The sequence below is a fragment of the Dermacentor albipictus genome, chromosome 1 (genome assembly GCF_038994185.2).
Source record: "Dermacentor albipictus isolate Rhodes 1998 colony chromosome 1, USDA_Dalb.pri_finalv2, whole genome shotgun sequence".
In the NCBI taxonomy this organism is placed as follows: Eukaryota; Metazoa; Arthropoda; class Arachnida; order Ixodida; family Ixodidae; genus Dermacentor; species Dermacentor albipictus.
This window is the reverse complement of record NC_091821.1, coordinates 223,527,021-223,547,087: the sequence shown is the minus strand read 5'-3', so window position 1 is coordinate 223,547,087 and position 20,067 is coordinate 223,527,021. Positions and strand designations below refer to the sequence as shown.

At 45.5% G+C, this 20,067-nt stretch overlaps 1 long non-coding RNA gene across 2 annotated transcripts in view; it reads left to right on the top strand.

Moving 5' to 3' along the window:
• The window catches only part of LOC135912063 (uncharacterized), a 104,773-nt gene extending 85,913 nt beyond the window's left edge, over positions 1-18,860 (top strand). The window contains exons 3-4 of one of the 2 annotated variants that reach the window (XR_010567547.1): positions 16,162-16,263; positions 17,698-18,860. This is a non-coding gene — a long non-coding RNA (uncharacterized lncRNA). The remainder of the gene's footprint in view (positions 1-16,161; positions 16,264-17,697) is intronic. The other variant, XR_010567548.1, reaches the window with a different exon arrangement.
• The last annotated feature ends 1,207 nt before the right edge of the window (positions 18,861-20,067 follow it).

Genomic DNA, 20,067 nt, shown 5'->3' with positions numbered 1-20,067 from the left:
TCTCCCACTGCTTCCGATCCTGAATTTCTTGGCCTTGTCGGGGCACCCGAGGGCAGGCCCAGATAATGTGATCCAGGTCCGCCCTTTCTTTACAAAATAAAGAAAATAATGGTTTCTCGCAGCTACGGCCCCATTTGTCGTCTGCCTTCCACCAATGCCGGCGTGTCATGTACGACTGTTTTCTTGTCTGTAAACTGATGGTTTGCGGAGACGTAGAAGAGATACCAGGCCCTAGGCAAAAGGAGATGTTCGAGGACTTGCTGGAAGGCCAAAGAGCCATCACTAAACAATTAGCGGAAATAAAGCTTGGTCTCCGACAACATGAAACTGATTAATAACCTTATAATATGATTAAGGTAAAGGGTACATTTGCTTCATGGCCCGCTAGTCAAGACGAGCATGTTCAGACCGCTCTGAAGACATTATATCATGTCATATAAGTTCAAGCATTGAAACTCACTGATCTAGAAGACAGAAATAGAAGGTCAAACCTAATTATGCACGGATTGCCTGAAAGTCCTGAAGGAAGAGAATCTGATCTGAAGGAAAAAGTAGATTCTGGTATTTTTATAGATACACTGAGCGTGAGCTGTGTGTCAATAGGATATATGCATTCATAGACTCGGTAGTCAGCGCGGTAAACGACCTGTAATTGTTTGTCTTCAAGATTTCAACGAACAAAGAAAATATTCAAAGACACGAGCAAATTGAAATGATCTTCTATATTTATTCAGAATGATTATTCGCAAGCAACGTTAAACAAACCAAAGCTACTCTGGGAAAGTGCCAAGGGTAAAAAAAGCTGAGGGCAATAAGGTAACCTTGCTCCATGATAAGCTCAAAGTCGACAGTGAAATATTTGTACGCAACGAGGCTAGCGGTAAACGTACGGAAAAAAAAAGAAAAAAAAGGTACGGGTCGCAAAAAGGAAATGAAGGTAATGAATTGCAAGCATGACAGGGGTCCTCGGCATCAAATAGGCAATTGCGCATGATCAACATAAACGCACTTATTATATGCAATAAAACTGATTTGTTAGAAATCGCTTTAGTTCAACACGATCCACATATCGCAACCATTACCGAGACGTGGCTGCATCATCAAATAGATGAACACATTTCCGAGTACAAAATGTACCGTAAAGATGGTGTTTCAAGAGGTAGGGGTGTTGCTGCATTCATTAAAACAACGTTGAATCTACCTTAATGGGTGATATTCCTGATATTGAGGGCTCATGTGTCAAGATTTCATGGTGGGGTCATCAGTTTATCTTGTACGCGTTATATAGACCCCCTGATATAGCTACGGATTACTCGAGGGAACTAGAAAATCATATGGCGCAATACTTGAAATCCAAAATCTTAAGCAGTGGTGATTTTAACCTACCCGGTGTTATTGGGACGGCCCACAGGCCCTCGATAGTTACAACAGTCACGTTAACATTGTTTATAATATCATACTTGCACACAACCTAGTCCAAGTTATTCGTGAGCTAACACGAGAGCCGAGGTCATGTAAATCGGTTTGTAGGGTTAATGTTTCTTCCGATAATTTTTTTCTAATTTTACTCTTTCTATAAAGCAGGGACTGTCTGACCATCATTTTGTTAGTGTTTCCTTGACACTTAGCTCTCACAGTAAGCAAGGAAAGTCGTCCTGTTTAGTTAAGGATTATTCACATGCTGATGGCGCAAGCAATTTAAGAGCACATGGGTAGTTACCTGATTATAGTTATATAACACGATAATTATGTTACATCGTGATTATATAACACAGGGGCCCCAGGACTTCCACGATAGTTATAGAGTCCTACGCACAAAATAAAAATTGATTGATTTCAATGGCAATGACAACGGTGTTCTTTGGCACCATTTTCGAGATATGTGCCTTCGTTGTTTACATTCTTTTGTGCCGAATAAACGGCAAAAGATTTCACAAGCAGACGACCCGAAGCACGTGTAACCTCATTAAACTGACGCGCAAGCTTGAGCGATTAAGAAAAAAAATAGACATGTGGAGCCACCTTCACTAAGTGCACTGCGCGAGCAAAAGGGCACACGCTCTACGAGGATTAAAAGATAATTATTTTCAAACCGTATTGCAAAACTGCATCGAAATTTAACCAACAAAGTTCTGGACCTTCATAAGTGAGCAAAAGAAACCTGTCATACAGCTTGACTTTCATGGTCACATGATCGAAGAGAAAGTGCACAACATTTTAACATATATTTTTATAGTGTGTTCTCACGAGCTATCATGTGCCCATCCACGGCCTCTGCTTGAACATTTGATGTATCATTTGTTTCCCATCCAGGTGTACTATCGCTTATGCTAAGTTTGGATGTCAAAAATTCTTCTCGTTGTGATAAAATTCCTGACGCTTCTCTCTAGCGATATGCAGAAATTGTCGCGAAGTTTCTTGTTGTATTATTCCGCACGTCACTTGCAATTGGCAAATTAGCTGACGACTGGAAAGACAGCCCGAATCGTTCCTGTATTTAAGAAAGGAGACCATCGTGTTGTACAAAATTGTCGTCCTATTTCTATAATATCGTCTCGTGGTAAATAATTGAGCGTATTATCCCTAAACAATTTAACCAGTTTCTCGAGAAACACTCAACCCTAACATCTCACCAGCATGGGTTCAGAAGATAATGACCAACGGTAAGCCAGCTAATTACGGTAATTTACTCATTAGGCTCTTTTCTTGACACTAACGGAAAAGCAGACGTGATTATTTTAGATTTAAGCAAAGCATTCGACCGTGTACCTCATGATTCACTCATAACAAAATTAAGAAATGCAGTGCTTCCACCTACTCTTATACATTGGATAACTGATTACTTGAGCAATCGCAAAAAGCGTGTAGTGATCGAAGGGCAACAGCCGGACTGTCTACCAGTGACATCCGAAGTGCCGCAAGGTAGTGTACTCGGACCGTTACTTTTCCTTTTATATATTGAGCATGTTGAAGCGGTATGAGCCTTCGAATAGAAGATGAAGAAGCGCGAGAACCGGGAGACAGGAGAAGAGAAGAATGAAGTGGAAATAAAAATGTAGACAAGATGGACGCCAGTTCCACAGCAATGCTTTACGTCTACTGTGTCCTTTAAATAGGAACGCTACATTATTTTGGCGCAGCCGACAGCGAACTCCAACATGTGGGTGAGATTTTTCCTTGAGGAGACCTCCGCGGACAAGATCATCTTTTCGAGATACCAAGCTGAAGATGAACCAGCGGTGGAACTACCTCGCGAACTCAACTCGGCAGAACTCATGAACTTGGTTTTAGAGAAGGCTTCCATGGACCCTGATGAACTACGTCGGAAGGGTGCTGTGAACGTGAACTTGCCTCTGGTGATCTTCGACGAATTAGTTCTTCAACCGATGCGTCGACAGGACTCTGGATCACATGTCGTCGACGGAAGAGGTGAGCCTCGTTTTGAAAGCACTTCGGCTACAACAAGAACAGATTTCGCAACAAAACCAGCTGGTGACATCGCTTATAAGCTCTTTAAACGCTGAGAAGTCAGTGACTAAATTTGTAGAACCCGATGCATTCGACTTCATGTCATCAAGTCCAGAAGGTTGGCTTGAATTCTATGACTATGCTGCTGGGAAGAACAACTGGCACTCTAATGAGGACAAGATTACTAACATGCGTAGTTACTTAAGCGGTGTTGCACGGAAGTGGTATGATTTGCACATTATTGAAGAGGCTGGCAACTCTTGGAATCAGTGGAAAGAAAAATTCTTGACGACATTCCGAAGCAACCCAGTGCAAAGGTGGGACGCCGCGCTTAATTTCAAATTCAAGCAAGGCTCCCTCGTCGAGTATTTCTTTGACAAATGCCGCCTTTTAAAGCTGGCCGAGCCTCTGCTTCCTCCGTCTGCCGTAGTAGCACTAATAATGCACGGACTGCACGCGCAAGTCCTGAAGCAAGTGCAAATACGGTCACCTAAAACTATGGACGGGCTCCTGGAGTGCCTTCACGACATATCATTTACTTCAGAAGAAAATATAAACGCTAGCTCAAGCGGTCGCTTCACACGGTCCGGCGCGGATTGGTCAAGCCGTAATCAGCGAGAACCGCGCCGCCTTGCAATTGGCAAATTAGCTGACGACTGGAAAGACAGCCCGAATCGTTCCTGTATTTAAGAAAGGAGACCATCGTGTTGTACAAAATTGTCGTCCTATTTCTATAATATCGTCTCGTGGTAAATAATTGAGCGTATTATCCCTAAACAATTTAACCAGTTTCTCGAGAAACACTCAACCCTAACATCTCACCAGCATGGGTTCAGAAGATAATGACCAACGGTAAGCCAGCTAATTACGGTAATTTACTCATTAGCCTCTTTTCTTGACACTAACGGAAAAGCAGACGTGATTATTTTAGATTTAAGCAAAGCATTCGACCGTGTACCTCATGATTCACTCATAACAAAATTAAGAAATGCAGTGCTTCCACCTACTCTTATACATTGGATAACTGATTACTTGAGCAATCGCAAAAAGCGTGTAGTGATCGAAGGGCAACAGCCGGACTGTCTACCAGTGACATCCGAAGTGCCGCAAGGTAGTGTACTCGGACCGTTACTTTTCCTTTTATATATTGAGCATGTTTTAAATGCAGTTGACTCAATGATCAACATTAGACTATTTGCTAACAATTGCGTCTTGCTGACGATTGTGCTGAAGATTGTGATTGTGTCTCGCTGATGACATTGCCATGCTTAGTAACTCAGGGGACCAATTGCAATGCATGTGCACTGACCTAGACAGGCAAAGCAGAAAGGTGGGTCTAAAAATTAATCTGCAGAAAGCTAAAGTAATGTTTAACAGTCTCGGAAGAGAACAGCAGTTTACAATAGGTAGCGAGGCACTGGAAGTGGTTAGGGAATACATCTACTTAGGGCAGGTAGGGACCACGGACCCGGATCATGAGACTGAAATAATCAGAAGAATAAGAATGGGCTGGGGCGCGTTTGGCAGGCATTCTCAGATAATGAACAGCAGGTTGCCATTATTCCTCAAGAGAAAAGTGTATAACAGCCGTGTCGTACCAGTACTCACCTACGGGGCAGAAATCTGGAGGCTTACGAAAATGGTTCTACTTAAATTGAGGACGACGCAACGAACTATGGAAAGAAGAATGATGGGTGTTACGTTAAGGAATAAGAAGAGAGCAGATTGGATGAGGGAACAAACATAGGTGAAATCAAGAAAAAGAAATGGGGGGGGGGGGGGGGGCATGGACAGGGCATGTAATGAGGAGCGAAGATAACCGATGGTCATTAAGGGTTACGGACTAAATTCCAACAGCAGGGAAGCGTAGCAGGGGGCAGCAGAAAGTTAGGTAGGCGGAGGAGATTAAGAGGTTTGCAGGGACGACATGGCCACAATTAGTACATGACCGGGGTAGTTGGAGAAGTATGGGAAAGGCCAGGATTATTATTATTATTATTATTATTATTATTATTATTATTATTATTATTATTATTATTATTATTATTATTATTATTATTATTATTATTATTATTATTATTATTGTTGTTGTTGTTGTTGTCTCTTGTATAGATCTACCTACCCATAACACTCAATTTGAACTTAACAACAACTTACACAACCACATTCTTTAACTGCGCGATCGCATGTAGGCAGCCAATGTAAGGAACTGTAAGCTACATACGGTAAAACAAACCATACCACTTATTATGCCTATTCTTTGTTCAAGATTTATTTCATAGCAAATAAAAAGATTGAATATGAAAAGAATTTCCCTTTGTTGCTGTTCCTAGTTTTCTGGCTTTCTGGTATTCATGTCTGGTTTTCCTGCATGGTTCTATAAACCCCCGGAAAAACTTCGGCACTACTCGCCGTAGTAACACGAGAGCAGAAGCTCCGCAAGTGCTAGCGCGTGTGCGTATCTTTGGCTGTGCTATCATAGAATGTTGTCGTAAAGTTCATAATCTTTCATGGGACATTCATACTGACAACGTATGCGCATCAGCCTTTCGTAAACTCTCTCTACTCAGACACAAATTAAGAAACGGCCCGGCTAGTGTAAAGCTTCTTTGCTACACATCCTTTATTCTGCCTACACTTGAGTATCCATGCATAGTCTCGGATCCATATACCAAATTTAACATTAAAATGCTTTAACGAATACAGAGAAAAGAAGTTCGATTAATTTTTTTCTAAGCTTTGACAGTGATTCTCCCTCAGAACTCATGGTAACAAATGGTATGCGATTGCCAGCCTTACGAGGAAAGATATTTCGCCCTGACTTTAACCCCATATTTTGCACGTACGGAAATGTTCAAGTATTCCTTTCTTTTACAAGCTATTAAAGACTGGAACTTGATGCCGTAGTCAATTGAACCTACTACTGATTGACATGTGCTACTTTTTAATGCGAAAGCAATATGTCCCATGAGGCAGTAAAGCCGGCACCAAAAATCACTGTGATGTCATCGGCACCTTGTATGACGTCAGTAGTAATACAGAAGATTGTAAAAGGTATAACAACGTTAATTAGCAGTAATTATGCATAATTAATGTGAATAAAAGTGAAATGAGGTGAATTAGAAAAAATAATGTGTATTAAAGCAAGAAAAAGCTAGAGTAAGGTGACTTAGGGTTAACCAAAATGAATTAAGGTGAAATAAAGTGACTGAAGGGGAATTAAAGTGAATTAAGGGGAGTTAGGATTGACACAAATTAAAACAAGGTGGCTTAAGGTGGATTAATGCTGGTACAAATTAAGGCAGGATGGATTAAGGCGGGTTACGGCAGAGTTGTGAAGACATGGCAATGTATGACGTCACGTATCGTGGAAGTAAGCAATTAACTGGAGAAGTCACTATGCTTTCGCATTCAAATCACGTAAGTAACTGCCATTTTTTTTTAATCTATTCAAACGCTTTTGCATCCACCTTGCTTGGACCTGTGCAAGGTCCGCATTATTGCATAAATAAAGAAACAAAACAACTGCTATCGCGCTCAACTATCACGGTTTTCAGCATGCTTCCAGTGAACGATTGCATCCTCAATGCACATCGAACAATTATTATTAAAAATGTTCCAGGCGTTTTCCGCACTACCACTTCATTATTAGACACTCTGGTCGGTAAGCTTGCCAGTGCACTAAAGAAAGTCACAGTTTGGCCCGAAGGCGAAGCATAGATTTCGATGTCAAATTAGTAGACAGCCATAAAAAGTAAGAATAGTAATTTTATCGGCAGCATAAACTCGTAAAGACTCGCTTAGTAACTAAATTAACAAGCATGCTGTTAGCGCGAAGGGGCAATCAACCACACATCACACGCGATGATCGCGGACGCTCGCTGTCAAAATGCTGGCAAGGTAAATATGCCTGGCAGCGAATCTTCTATAGAAGCCCATATACTCAAAACATGGCGGTTCTTCGGCGGTTCATGGGGCGTAGCGCCATCTGTGTGACGAAGGGACACTTTTGTCGAAAGAAAAACAATGTGACGCCATATCCGTTAAAAACAGAAATGAGATCGTTTTGTTCTCAAAGACGTAAAAAATGATTTGGTGGCCTGCTTTGGAGCTGCATATTCAAATGTCCCACCCATTCCACTTGATGGGCGTTTCGAGCCTTCAGCGCGGAAAGCGATACCACGAAAGGTCAGCCGTATGGGTATCGAAATCGCACCCCTGCACAGAATGTGCTTTCTTTCGAGGCCGACGAAAGTTTTGGGTGCAGAGTGCGGGTCCCATCGTCGGGCGCCCAGTCGGTCATCCAGTGCAGTCGCACCAAAACAGCTAAAGTAAACAATTAGCTGGTAGTCGTAACTCACTACTTTAGACTGAACAGGTTAAGAAACGAGGAAACTGCCAGCGCCATCAAAATCAGAAAAACGTTGACAATCAAAACAACACAACGTGTGAGGGAAAGGGGCCGGGGCGTACTGTAAGGTGAACTTTACGAGAAAGCCTTTCCGCACACTTCAAGAGCTGTATTGCATTGCAAGCGATAGCGGCGTTATCGCACCTTCTTATGGTGGGTGCTGCAAGAAAACATTTTTTTATAAAGATAGAGTAAAATATAGCAGACTTTTCTTACCATGCGTATATGAAATTGATTAAGAATGTTATTTTATTACCCGATCGACGGCTGAGGCGACTCTTAACGTCGCCTTTAGTCTCCTGCACCACGAGAAACATGTATTGTCAAAAAAATCAAGATTATAAATTTTGTTTGAAGGAATCAAACTGTCTCTTGCTTTAATAAAAAAATATGACGTGATTGAAAGCGGTTAAGCCAAGTTTGTCGAGCGATAACTCGGCTTCGCTTGCTTTGGGAAAGGATACAGACGCTTCTCGGCGCGGCAGCAGCAGCGAGTGAATTCAGCTTAATGCTGCGTCTTGCTTCAACGCGAACTAAGTGTCGAAAGCACAGCACGTACGAAGTTACCAGCACTCGGCGCACTTTGTCCACATCGCAGCAGCTTTCAAGATATGGACGCCCACGCGGTGTATGCAGAAGTCCCAGTTTGACATTGGCTTAGCTTGAAGGTCATATTTACAGAATCGGGCGTTTTCTGAGTTTGTACCTGAAGTAGTAGACCTATCGCTATAAAAACGCCTTTTTCTTTCCCAGTGTTTGTTCCCTCTTGACATAGTCGCGCTTCAGTCGCTGCTCCCATAAGCACCCTTGCTGATATCGGTGACAATTTGTTCTGAACCGCTTTTCTTCCGAAGATTCGCGGCCTATTTGGATCTGCGTTGACGCCGTGGTGAGGATGCGCCGCCCCTGCAGCGAGCGAATTGGCCTTCGTGCTGTCTATCGCTTCAGTGCAAACTGAGCGGCGAGACACAGCCCCCTCAAAGCTACGAGCCGTTGGCTCACCTAGACTCTGTCCCCAAAGCAGATCGTGTTCAAGATAAAGCCCGCGTGACTGCTGTTGCTGCTGCAATACAACGCTCCTCTCCCCCTACCACCCCTCCTCCTGTTCCTCCTTGCGCGCGACGGAAGACAGCGCGCTTGCTCCCCGCTTTCTTCCCTTGCGCACGTGAGACTGAACCGCGATCGTCGGATCACCCTCGCACACATACACTCGCATATAAAGCATACGGCGCGCGGCGACGCTGTGATCACCCTTGGACATTATACAGAACATCACGGCGACGCCGACGGCGAGAATGCGCCTGAAGTGTTCATGTAATTTCTATCGCAATAAAAAACGCGTACCATGAGTATTGGTTGTCAGTCCTTTAAGTAATGCAACTTCCTGTCACGCATGTAGTAATGATGTAAATGTGGTTGCATTTTCACCTTCCAGGTTAATAAAATACGCCAAACCATCGAAGTTGCTTTATCGCAGTAGCCTACATACATGAGGTGTTCTTTAGTTTAAATGGCACGGATATATTATGATGAAGTTGGACCTGACCACTAATGCGTAATACTGGCAAGTCGGCATTGCAACGTGGTTGTGAAGCTGGCAGCTGATCAGGCAGGGTAGTATAGTCACTCGAGAGCAGAGAGAAAACTGTTTATTGGGCTTACTTGTGTCCTCTAAACAACAACAAAAATTAGCAGCGAATTCATCCTTAAGAGCTGATTTGCAACGTTAATGCGATGAGCAATCTCTCTTATTATGGTTGAGTAATTGATGATGATATGTTTTATATCTTACGATGACTGTTATGAAGACCTGCACATACCTATAAAAAATCGTCGCGCATATCCAGCGACCCAAGCTGCCGTCAAAGAGGTTCATTGAAGAGCGGCACATAACCGACCCAAGTTGGCGGGAAAGGAAAACGGTTAGATCCGGACACATATATAGATACAGGACAGTCCGTTAAATATTCTAAGAACGCTAATCGCTAAAAGTACACTTCGGTGGCAACAACAGCGAGCAGCACGTTCATCAATTGTTGAGTCGGATGACACAGTTCGCATTAGCTCATCTGAATAACAGGGGTGCCATCTCTCCCATCGCAGATTTTAGATCATCTCATAGTTATTGCAATAACTCCAGAATCGCTCACGTTCATTGAAACAGTCTCATAAGATGCGTCCATCATATATACTAGATGCGTCTATCACAATCACAACGTAACAAAGGGCTACCGTGAGTGCGTCTAGCACGAAAACAGAAATGCAATGGCACTAATAACGTGGCAAAAGAACGAATGAATGAACAAAAAAGCGGAAGAGCGAATGAATCTAGGAACTGAACATCTGGGGCAAATAAAAGAAAACGAAAGTTGGCAACAACGCGTAAAACGGCGTCTAGTTCACGACGTGCAAAACATTCGGCCGTACGCTGTGCCGATGCAAGGCTGCGTCGCTCCGTCGTATACAGGCGACCTTATACACCAATGCGTCAAGCAGCCTTGTACGGTCCGGAATGGCGACGCAGAAGCTTCCTGCTTATACGCGGTGTCCATAGCTAGACGTAGTCTCCAGGGGCGTGTGGTCACGACATCGCAAATTATAGCGCGGGACGTCGGTTGCCTGCTGTTATATTATGCGTACCCTGGTGAGCTGTCGGACCTTCGCTGCCGCTGAATATATTAAGGCCAATGAGGATTCACTGATATCATTTTTTTAGATCACGCTTGGTAGCATTACGACTAGTATGGTTGTTTCTCGGTGGTGATATGCGAGCTCAGCTGGTGTCACCTGCTTTGTTTCCCGCAGTGCTGCAGTGTGTTGTACGCGAACGCGAATTGTGCGTCCCAGGTCCTGCGTATGACGTTGAAGTACACCCGGCCACAGAAGTTTACGGACCACAGGATCTCAGAAAACGTTTAATTACAAAGCAGCCTATGACAATAGCCGGTAAAACTGTATAAGATAATGTTGTTAGCATATTATAGTGGAGGCCTGAAATGCAAATACTAGGCTGCGTTGCGAGGTTGCGGAGATATTCAGCTTTTTCTCACATTTCATGGTCCGTAATATTTTGTGGCCGGGTGTACATGGCAGGCATGTTGGTGAGGGTCTTGTTTAAATATTTCATGAAGCCATTCGTCTGGAGGAGGTAGGTGGTTGCTCTGCGATGACTCCTGTGGTTCAATGGTAGAATATGTTGCGTTAGCTCAGCTGCGCGTTAACGCTGTTCTCCTATGGGCGATAATGACCTCCTGTGCCCATAGCACAACGCAAAAGAATGTTCCCCACTAAAACTCCGGTGTTGTCACTGAATTTATAGCGCTAAACACAAAAGTAGACACTGAAGGCGTGACACAAACACTAACGCTATAGTGTTTGTCTCACGCCTTCTTTGTCTCTTTCTGTGTTGTGCAAAATGAGATCAGCGACGAAATACCGATTAGCCCGATATAACACGCTGGCCACCTGGGTTGCACTGCCTATCGGCCCCGCATTCGCCTCGGTTAAACAAATGAGGTAATTAGTTCCTACCACTAGCCGCTTGTTCGCAGAAATCGATGTCGGAAAGAGGCCAAGAAGATGTGTCCCGATTTCCTAGAAACGTCTTGACGGGGGTGGGCGCTCAAAGTGATCCAAATACCCAGCAAGCCTTGTTTGTGGCTCTGCCGACGTTGTCATCTTCGGCATGTTTTGTTGTGCAATATCAGCAATGAGGCGCTTCCCCTATGTGCGTGTGTGCGTGCGTGCATGCTAGATGACAAATACAGATACCATCTCGCCGTTCGTGGTTTGATTCCGCCTCTGTGGCTCATAATGTTCGTCTTGCATTCTTCGCGAAGCCGAGACGTCCCGCCGTCGGTTCATCGCTGGATCCTGTAAATTTTTGTCCTAATCCTGGAAGCACGACCAACATGTGTGGGGCTCTGTTGAGGTAAGGTTATTTTTTATCAGGACGTCATTTTACAGGCACGACGAAGACACTCCGCTGCTCGAGGCGGGAAAGGGACTTTCTTTCGGGGTTATCAACAAATCTTATTTCTGGATGGGCGCATTGTTCGTGCGCCAATGTGCTGGCGCGGATTGGTCCCACTGAGGCATCGTCGTCTTGATTCGAATGCGCCGGCGGGTCCATATGCATGGGACCCATTGACGAGAAAGTCGGGTCATAGTGATTTTGAACAGATCTTTAGCACCAGGTTACAATCACGTCGACTTCTCTGAGACACAAACTTTATGCAGCAAGCGAATCGGCCAGAGAGGTCCTTCATGTTTGTGATTTCGCACAGAGTGTGGTCGATGACTACTTAGAGAGGCCAGCTGTATAAAGGCATACGAGTATAGAATACATCTTCTTCTGCAAGCCAGACGATGGCAAGAGTCCTCTTTCGCCGAGTAGCTGGCTTCGGACTTCGACAAGGGACCGGCTAGCGTAAGCAATGACTCGATCAATGACGTTCCTCTTAACCGGGACGGCGCCAAGCCTTGTACGTTGCTTGCGTCTGTGTATATTTCACTGTATATCGTTCAGCCATAATCGATGGCTGAGCGGTTCAAAAGTGATAATCGAACTGTTTGGCGGCCGGCGTTTTCTGCGCCACCGATGCGCGCTGGCTGATCGGTGGGGGCCCAAATGCACAACGGTCACAATTTGTCACAAAGGCTTTTGCCTTCATCGTATATCATAACGCATCAACTCAGCAACCCAGGCGGTCGCAGTTGGCGCAAAAAGCGCCGACAGCCATGCGCTCCGAGTATCACGTTTGAATCGCTGTGCACCCGTGAGCAAAAGTATACGGACCAGGGATTGCGCGATAAAGCCGATTAGTTCCTCTGCCTGTCAATACATCTTGAAATTGTGGACTGCAGTCCAAACTAGACATTGTGAACTTTTCAGTGTACTCGTAAATTTCAGTTTATGCATGTAAATTACAAAGAAATTTAGTTTTATCGGCGACCCTGTGGTCCGTATACTTTGGCTTACGGGTGTACATCCTCGTCAAAATGTCCGAGTATCGATGGCGATACTGTTTCGTGGAAATGGACCGCCTGCTTACACACCTTATAAAGCGGAAGTATGTATTGATAATGGAAGATGTAAAGAAAAAAAAAATACGTGGTATATTATCAATGTGGTTGGCTATGCTCGTCAGCGCTACATGTATGCGCTGGTGGCGCGCGATTTACTCAGGCTGCTTTTTTTTTTTTTTTTTTTCGTCTGCAAGCACGATCATCGGTCGCGGTATTACTTGGGTTGGCAACTGTACCCTTTACGTTTGCTTCGGTTGTTTTCTTAAAGCAAAGCTGGAAGACTGCGCACGTCTTCACCGAGTTTGTTTCTTTCTTTCTCCATGTTTCTTTCCTGCACTATATCGTTTATAATCTCGTATTGAAGCTGCTAGCTCGAAACAAAGTTCTCTCGTAGCGATTCTTCCTCGTGCACGTTTGTCGATGGCGCGCTAAAACACTTATCTTGGTTATTTTATGAAATTCACGTTCCTTTTTGATAGGTTTTCACGGTGAGGTGGCTAGTAAGATGTGGGGTGCATCCAGATTCCTGGTGATGACTGCCGAGGTTGCTCGAGCAACGTGGCGCGTTCGACCATCATTGATCAACGCATCTGGCCATCTGATCAATACGGTGTTTCCCCGCACGAAATGGAAGTCATTGCACACGACTTTGCTGCAGCAATCTATATACGCACTTGCAAGCATGCTTCTCGACTCACCCTTCAACTTGTTTGCTGAAACTGTGTGCATTCTTGCACAGTTTGCGAAGCTCAGTGTGGGCGGTCAATACAACGCAAATGTCTGCTCCTTATACGATTTTGTTGCTGTAAACGTGGCACCTGGTACGCGTGGCATGCGCATGACGTGCAGCCGTCTTGTATACTTCGTGCATATATTTGTGCCTCCGCGTTTCTAGTCCGTGTGGCTCACAGGATATAGCTTTCTTTGCTATTGTGCGAATGCACCATTTCTTCGCACTTGTTTGCTGTGGCTGTCGGGTGTCGCGGTGTTCATTTAAGCCCATGGGGATAGGAAAAAGAGCATTTGTTACTTTCTCACGGGTGTAGGGATATGCAGCAATCCGATGGCGGTCAGCGTAAGCTTGCACCAAAGTAGGCTCGACTACGCCGGTTCGAACTTGGTTCGCTGATAATAAATAAATGAAATGAAAAGTAATAACGGCTTTTTAGATCGTTGGTTTGTTATAGGCTCCCTTCCCTGGTCGTTTTGATGTGCGCCGGTCTACGTCGCAGGAATTAAAAAGTGCTTTGGAAGAAGTTTATAAGGAATGCGTAGTGTCCCATATGGGTACAAAACCTGCGCCGCGATATGATTCCTTCCGCCCGATTCTATGCTAATCTTACCATCCATTATTCACGGCCGGCTGATCCCATTGACAACGTGGGAGGAGCGTCGCTCTGACCAGTGACGAAGCGCGAAAAACTCGAAAAGGAATAGCATACAAAAAAGTAATTGATACAAAATCGCGGCCCTCGTCCCAGTGAGTGGCACTAACAGGTTCTTCCTATCAGCGACTCTTTCCCTTTCTTCCATTTTTTCTTAGGGAGCCTGATATTATTTAAATTATGCGGTTATACGTGCTAAAACCACTCTCTGATTATGAGGCATAACGTAGTGGAGGACTCCGGAAATTTTGACCACCAGGGGTTCTTTAACGTGCACCTAAATCTAAGTAGACGGGTGTTTTCGAATTTCGCCCCCATCGAAATGCGGCCGCCGTGACCGGGATTCGATCCCGCGACCTTGTGCTCAGCAGCCCAACACCGTAGCCACTGAGCAACCACGGCGGGTCAGAGCATGATATCAGCCAGTAAGCCTAACGTTACTCGCCGATATTGGCCTAAAAGTTTAATAAATGCAGCCAGCGCAATTGGCTAATAATTACCAGGTGCCCGTCGTCTCAGCGAACCACCGTGGGTTTTTTTATTATTTTTTTATTTACATGACATGAGATGTTAGCGCGCAAATACAGCACGGGCTACTCCTTGGCTCTTGGACTAGTGGTACATACAAAATATATTTGCCACAAGAAAAAAAAACATAACAACTTACAACATAGTTACAACAATGTTGCGTTGTCCCATAAGCCCACCATACTAACAAACGCTCCCTACACCTAGAAATGTCATCGCACACGTCGCACAGATTACACAATCATCATAGCTTCACGCGCATCTATGGTAAAACAGAAGCATTTAACTCGTCTGCAATTCCACGTGCCATTCGGCTCTGGAACAGCCTCCCTGATAACATAGTTGCGGAAACTGACCGTGAAAAATTCTGGCACTCACTCAACTGGCTTTACCCTTGTTAACCATTGATATCACATTCACTGTTTTGTGTTATTTTTCCTACCTTTCTATTGCACTGTAAAACGTTTGTTACAAACTTATAGAGTTCCTTTTTATTGTACTCATATACAGCTGTATGCAGCTAATATGTTTCTCTAATTTTTAGGCTGTGCACTTGGCTGGTGTTTTTTTTTTTCATATTGTTAGTAGATTGTATGTACTTACTTGATTCTATGCCCCCCTTACTCAATCCCCACGTAGGCGCCTTGTAAAGTATTTGACAAATAAATAAGTAAGTAAATAAATAAATAAAGTCAAAATGACAAGACGAGATTGGAAAGACGCAATGAAAGCGATAATGTCATCGCGTTGAGAATTACGTCACATAAAATTAGAGCGTATAATCCCGAAAGGGATCTACCAAGAATACTACACGTGGTCTGCTTCTCAGCAAAAAGTTGCGTATCTAAAGTTAGTGTGCACTTTCGGGTCATCCGGGAATCCTATCAACTGAAAAGGCTCGCAAATTGCGGATATACGTAAAATATTAGCATTTTGTGTAAGCACAAAGCCACAAAGTGAGGACAAGGCCAAAACAACGGCTAACAAGTGGCCGTAGAATTTCACGGTCAGCCTGGCGATAACAAGGAACTCCAAATCCTGTCACAATAAAGAAAATCATATAATTCTGGCAAACAGCATTATACATAGCGAGTAGTCTGCGAGATTATAAACATTAATCGAATTAAATTATGGGGTTTTACATGCCAAAACCACGATATGATTATGAGGCACGCCGTAGTGGGAGACTCTGGAATAATTTAGACCAGCTGGGGTTCTCTAACGTGCACATAAAGGTAAGTGCGCGGGTGTTCTTGTATGTCGTGTCGTCCCCCATGTAAATGCGGTCGACGTGGCAGGGATTCGATCCCGCGATATCGTGCTTATCGCTGTTAATTTCAGGTGACAAACACCAGGTGCATCAAGAATACTTCTGGATCAGAATCAATGCATGCGTCAGCCCCTGAAGAGAGAGCGGAAGCCTAGTCAGGATACCCATACACAGTAAGAAAGCTAGCATTCGCTTCAATGGCTTGAAAATGAAAAATTAATTTGATCCACAAATTAAGCCACCAAAAAGAACATCCCGAGCCCCCCCCCCCCTTTCCCCCTTCGCAAGGACCAACATCATGCATATGCTACAGAAGCCTTTGCTTAATAAAAGATGTATCGACGAGCTCAATATACCGCTAATGCTTTGCGCAACCCCCCCCCCCCCCCCCCCGTAACAAGAACCAACATCATGCATATGCTACAGAAGGCTTTGCTTAATAAAAAGGAATGTGTGACCGAGCTCGCTATATTGCTAATGATTTGCGCATCGTCAGATACTAAATGTCTGAGTATCGAGAATTATATCGGGGTACGATCCCTTATGCGTCGTTCCACGCGTTGCTTCGCATTTCCTTCGATTGCCGAGGTCCCTCCTCGCAATGCGTCTGTTCGCTTCAGGCACGAGTTGGTCCCACGAGCAGCAGCGTCCCAGCGGCCTTCGTTTATCGCGTCACGTGCAGCAATAACTCGGCTCGGCGGCGGCGCAGCGGCTGCAACGCGGAGCCGTTCCGACGGGCGAGGATCGGGTGCGCGGCGCGTGGACGGCTCGCGCCGCGCTCGACTGCATGTGCGCAGGCTGTGTGCGGCCGAGATGCGCGCGGCACCACGAAAATAACCGCCGTCCGGCGCGCACACACGCACCCTCTCACGCGCGCGCGAGAGAGCCGCAGATTTGTGCGCTCCCGCAGACAAAGATGCGCGGGGCTTCGCGAGGCGACGCCGCGCGCGAGGAAACCTAGGGACAAAAAGAAAAATTATCAAAAAGAAAGAGGGAACGAAATGCAGGCAACGAAGACGAAGGGGGGGGGGGGGCGCAAACGCATTTCAAAAAGAAAAGCGCAGAGAAAGAGCGAGAGCCGCGCGGGCGAAGTGGCACGGCTCAACGGCGTCGCATAAACAAGATGGGCGTAATATAAATTTCTTCTGGCGCCCCTCCCGAAATAGAAGGAGAGCGCGGCGGAGCGGCGGCGGCGACCCGCCTCCCCTTCCTCCGCGTCATTCACGGGAACACCAGGCTGGCGCTTCGCTAATTTGTCAGCCTCACTCGCGCTGTCCCGCATCACGCCGCCAACGGCGCTCACCTCGTCCGGGCCGCCGGCTTTTTCGGGCGCAACCGCCGTGCCCAGGCGGCTGCAAGGTGCGGCTGAGAGACACCGCCGATCTCCCGCCTTCGGGCGGCGGTGAAACATGACGGACGCGCGTGCCGCGCGTGCCGGTACCCGAGCCGCGTGACGGCTCCTTGTTGTCGCGCGGCCGACTTAATTGCCGCCGTTCATGTAAACGCCGTTCGTGCGCTTGCTGCTTGCTGGTTTGCCCGATGACAGAGCGGCGATGTTTACGACCGCGCTTACGCGCTCGCTCTCTTTCTTGTTCCGTCTGTTTCAGAGCGGGTCCGAGCCCCTTCCTGCTCGCTGCTGCCAGTGTTTCCCGGAGCTCGCGCAGCGGCATCGACGCCGATGTCGAAGGAGCCGATGGGTTACTTCCTGCGGCTGGATCATCGCCGAAAGCGTCCAAGGAAACAGCAGACTCGTCATTGTTGCAGCACGTTTACCTTCACCGAATGACAAGCTCCTGATGCCTTATTGACGAACTGCGTCGTAGAACCCAGTTGACAAGGTCGTTCATTGTAGTACATACTGCTGTTCGGAGAAATGGAAGGCCGGAGAAATGGAAGGCCGTATCTATTTCAATAGAAATAGACGTAAAATATCCCTGTGGTAGATATCGCAGTTCTGTCACATTTCAGGCGGACGCATGCTTGCAAGACAAATCGCGAACAAACACGAAGTGGAGACCATTTCATTAATTAGCTTTGTAATTATCCGCTTTAGTGTCACAACTGCGGAATCGATCCGAGCAGTAATGAATTCGTATCTATATAGTAGAAATCGTGTGTTTAGCACCAGCTAATGTCGAACTATGCTACACACAGTTGTGCGGTGAACGTTGTTACGTGTGCATAAATTAAATATTCTCAGAAACTACATGGTTAGCTACCTAGATGCGCTACAAAATTTATACTGAGTTGCTCAAAACGACCTCGAAGAATATGCCGTAGATGTCATCCATCCGCGATGTAGTGCTTTTCTTAGAAGTCTTCCAAGTGCAAACAAACAAACAAACAAGCAAGAAAGCAAGCAAACCAACAAATGAATGAAAAGAAACAAACTGACTCAGCAACAAGCAAGCAAACAAAAACAAAAAACACAGAACGGGAAGGCTGGGCGCTCCGAGGGGAATGGGGATAAATACGGCTTGCCTTAATAACGCCATTTTTGCCAAAAGTGTCACTGATTGATATCTGTATCTGCGTCCGCCACATCCGTATAAGTTTCGCTGCTAAGGCATGTATACATAATGGCAAAATGCCTTGGCGTGTTTGCGTTTGTTCTCGGCGGAAATATAAAATAATAGCTGCGGCGCCAGTCGGCTTGACACTTTGCGCTATGTTGCTTCTCATGCGTTCAGAATTTATTGCACGTGCAAGCGCCCTGCACAACAACCAAATAAAATAAATAAAGGTATACTCGTACCACTTGTTTTCTGCACATGAGCCAAGTCAGTGGAACGAACGCAATGTGGAAATTTGATTTGCAGCGAAGGGTTTGACCGTGCAGAGCAGTTCGCCTTATATTTGCAGCATTCCACTCTTGGCTTAAGAGAGCGCATGCGAGTATGGCGAAGCTGCCTCGCAGCGTCCGCCCGATAGAAAGTCGAATCAAGACGGCAGTGGGTCTTCGTGGTCTCATGTTCGAGCAGCCGAGTATGCTCGGAGAAGAGAGCGACCGAAAAGTTGAAGGAACTCGCCAAAAATAGCGACCCATGTCAAATGGCACACAGCTGACGGAAGCTGCACATACGTCTTTGCGTATCCGCGGGGCTGACAGGAGCGCTTGCCTGCGGAGAAGGAGAGCGCGCAGAGCTTGCTTGTCGGAGAGTCGCGAGAGAATGGAACGAACCACTGCGATGAAGTGAAAGGGCGAGCGACTGCGGCACATTTACTGTGCGAAGAGTCCGCTCGAACCACTTGTTCAAAGGAGGCAATAATACTCGCGCAACAAACAAAAGGCTGACCACTTCCTGCATGTATGTATTTTTTATTGCATTTTTCCTTTGACCAGGTGATTCGATCGCCCTCTCACAAGTTGCAGGACATGTGTCGGCTCAGTAAGTCGTTTAGAACACCGAAATAGCCGTTATGATCCCAGTGGTCCCCCCAAAAAAAAGGTGTAAAGGTAGGTATATATTGGCATTCAATAGGGCCCGAAACGACAAAACGGTGTGACTTCATCATAGGCATATATGGCGTACAAAGGTCGAAGAGACGTTTACGATCAAAATTCTTTGACTCCGCAAACGTATTTGTTCTCTTCGCCCAATTGGCTCAAAGACTTCTTTTACACGCTCCTTCTAGCACATAAGGTAGTTGTTCTATTTCGCTTGACAAATTAACTTCTTCCTCAGCTTATCAGGTGGATCATAGGCTGAGCATCAGGGTTACCGCGAGATTTTGATAACACTATCACTTCACCAATATTATAACTGTTTAAAGGGCCAATTCTAATTATAAAAAAAAATCGTTTGCTCCTATCCAGGCTTTTAAAGTTCTTTTCTTCAGACGTCATGACTCCAACAGAAATTCACCTGACCCCACAGATGCATAATCTGTTGATTGGTCCGTATGCGAGGGACAGCAGTTAATATCCGTCTAATAGTATGCCTCTTCCATGCAGTCACACGCCCACTCTTCCTCGT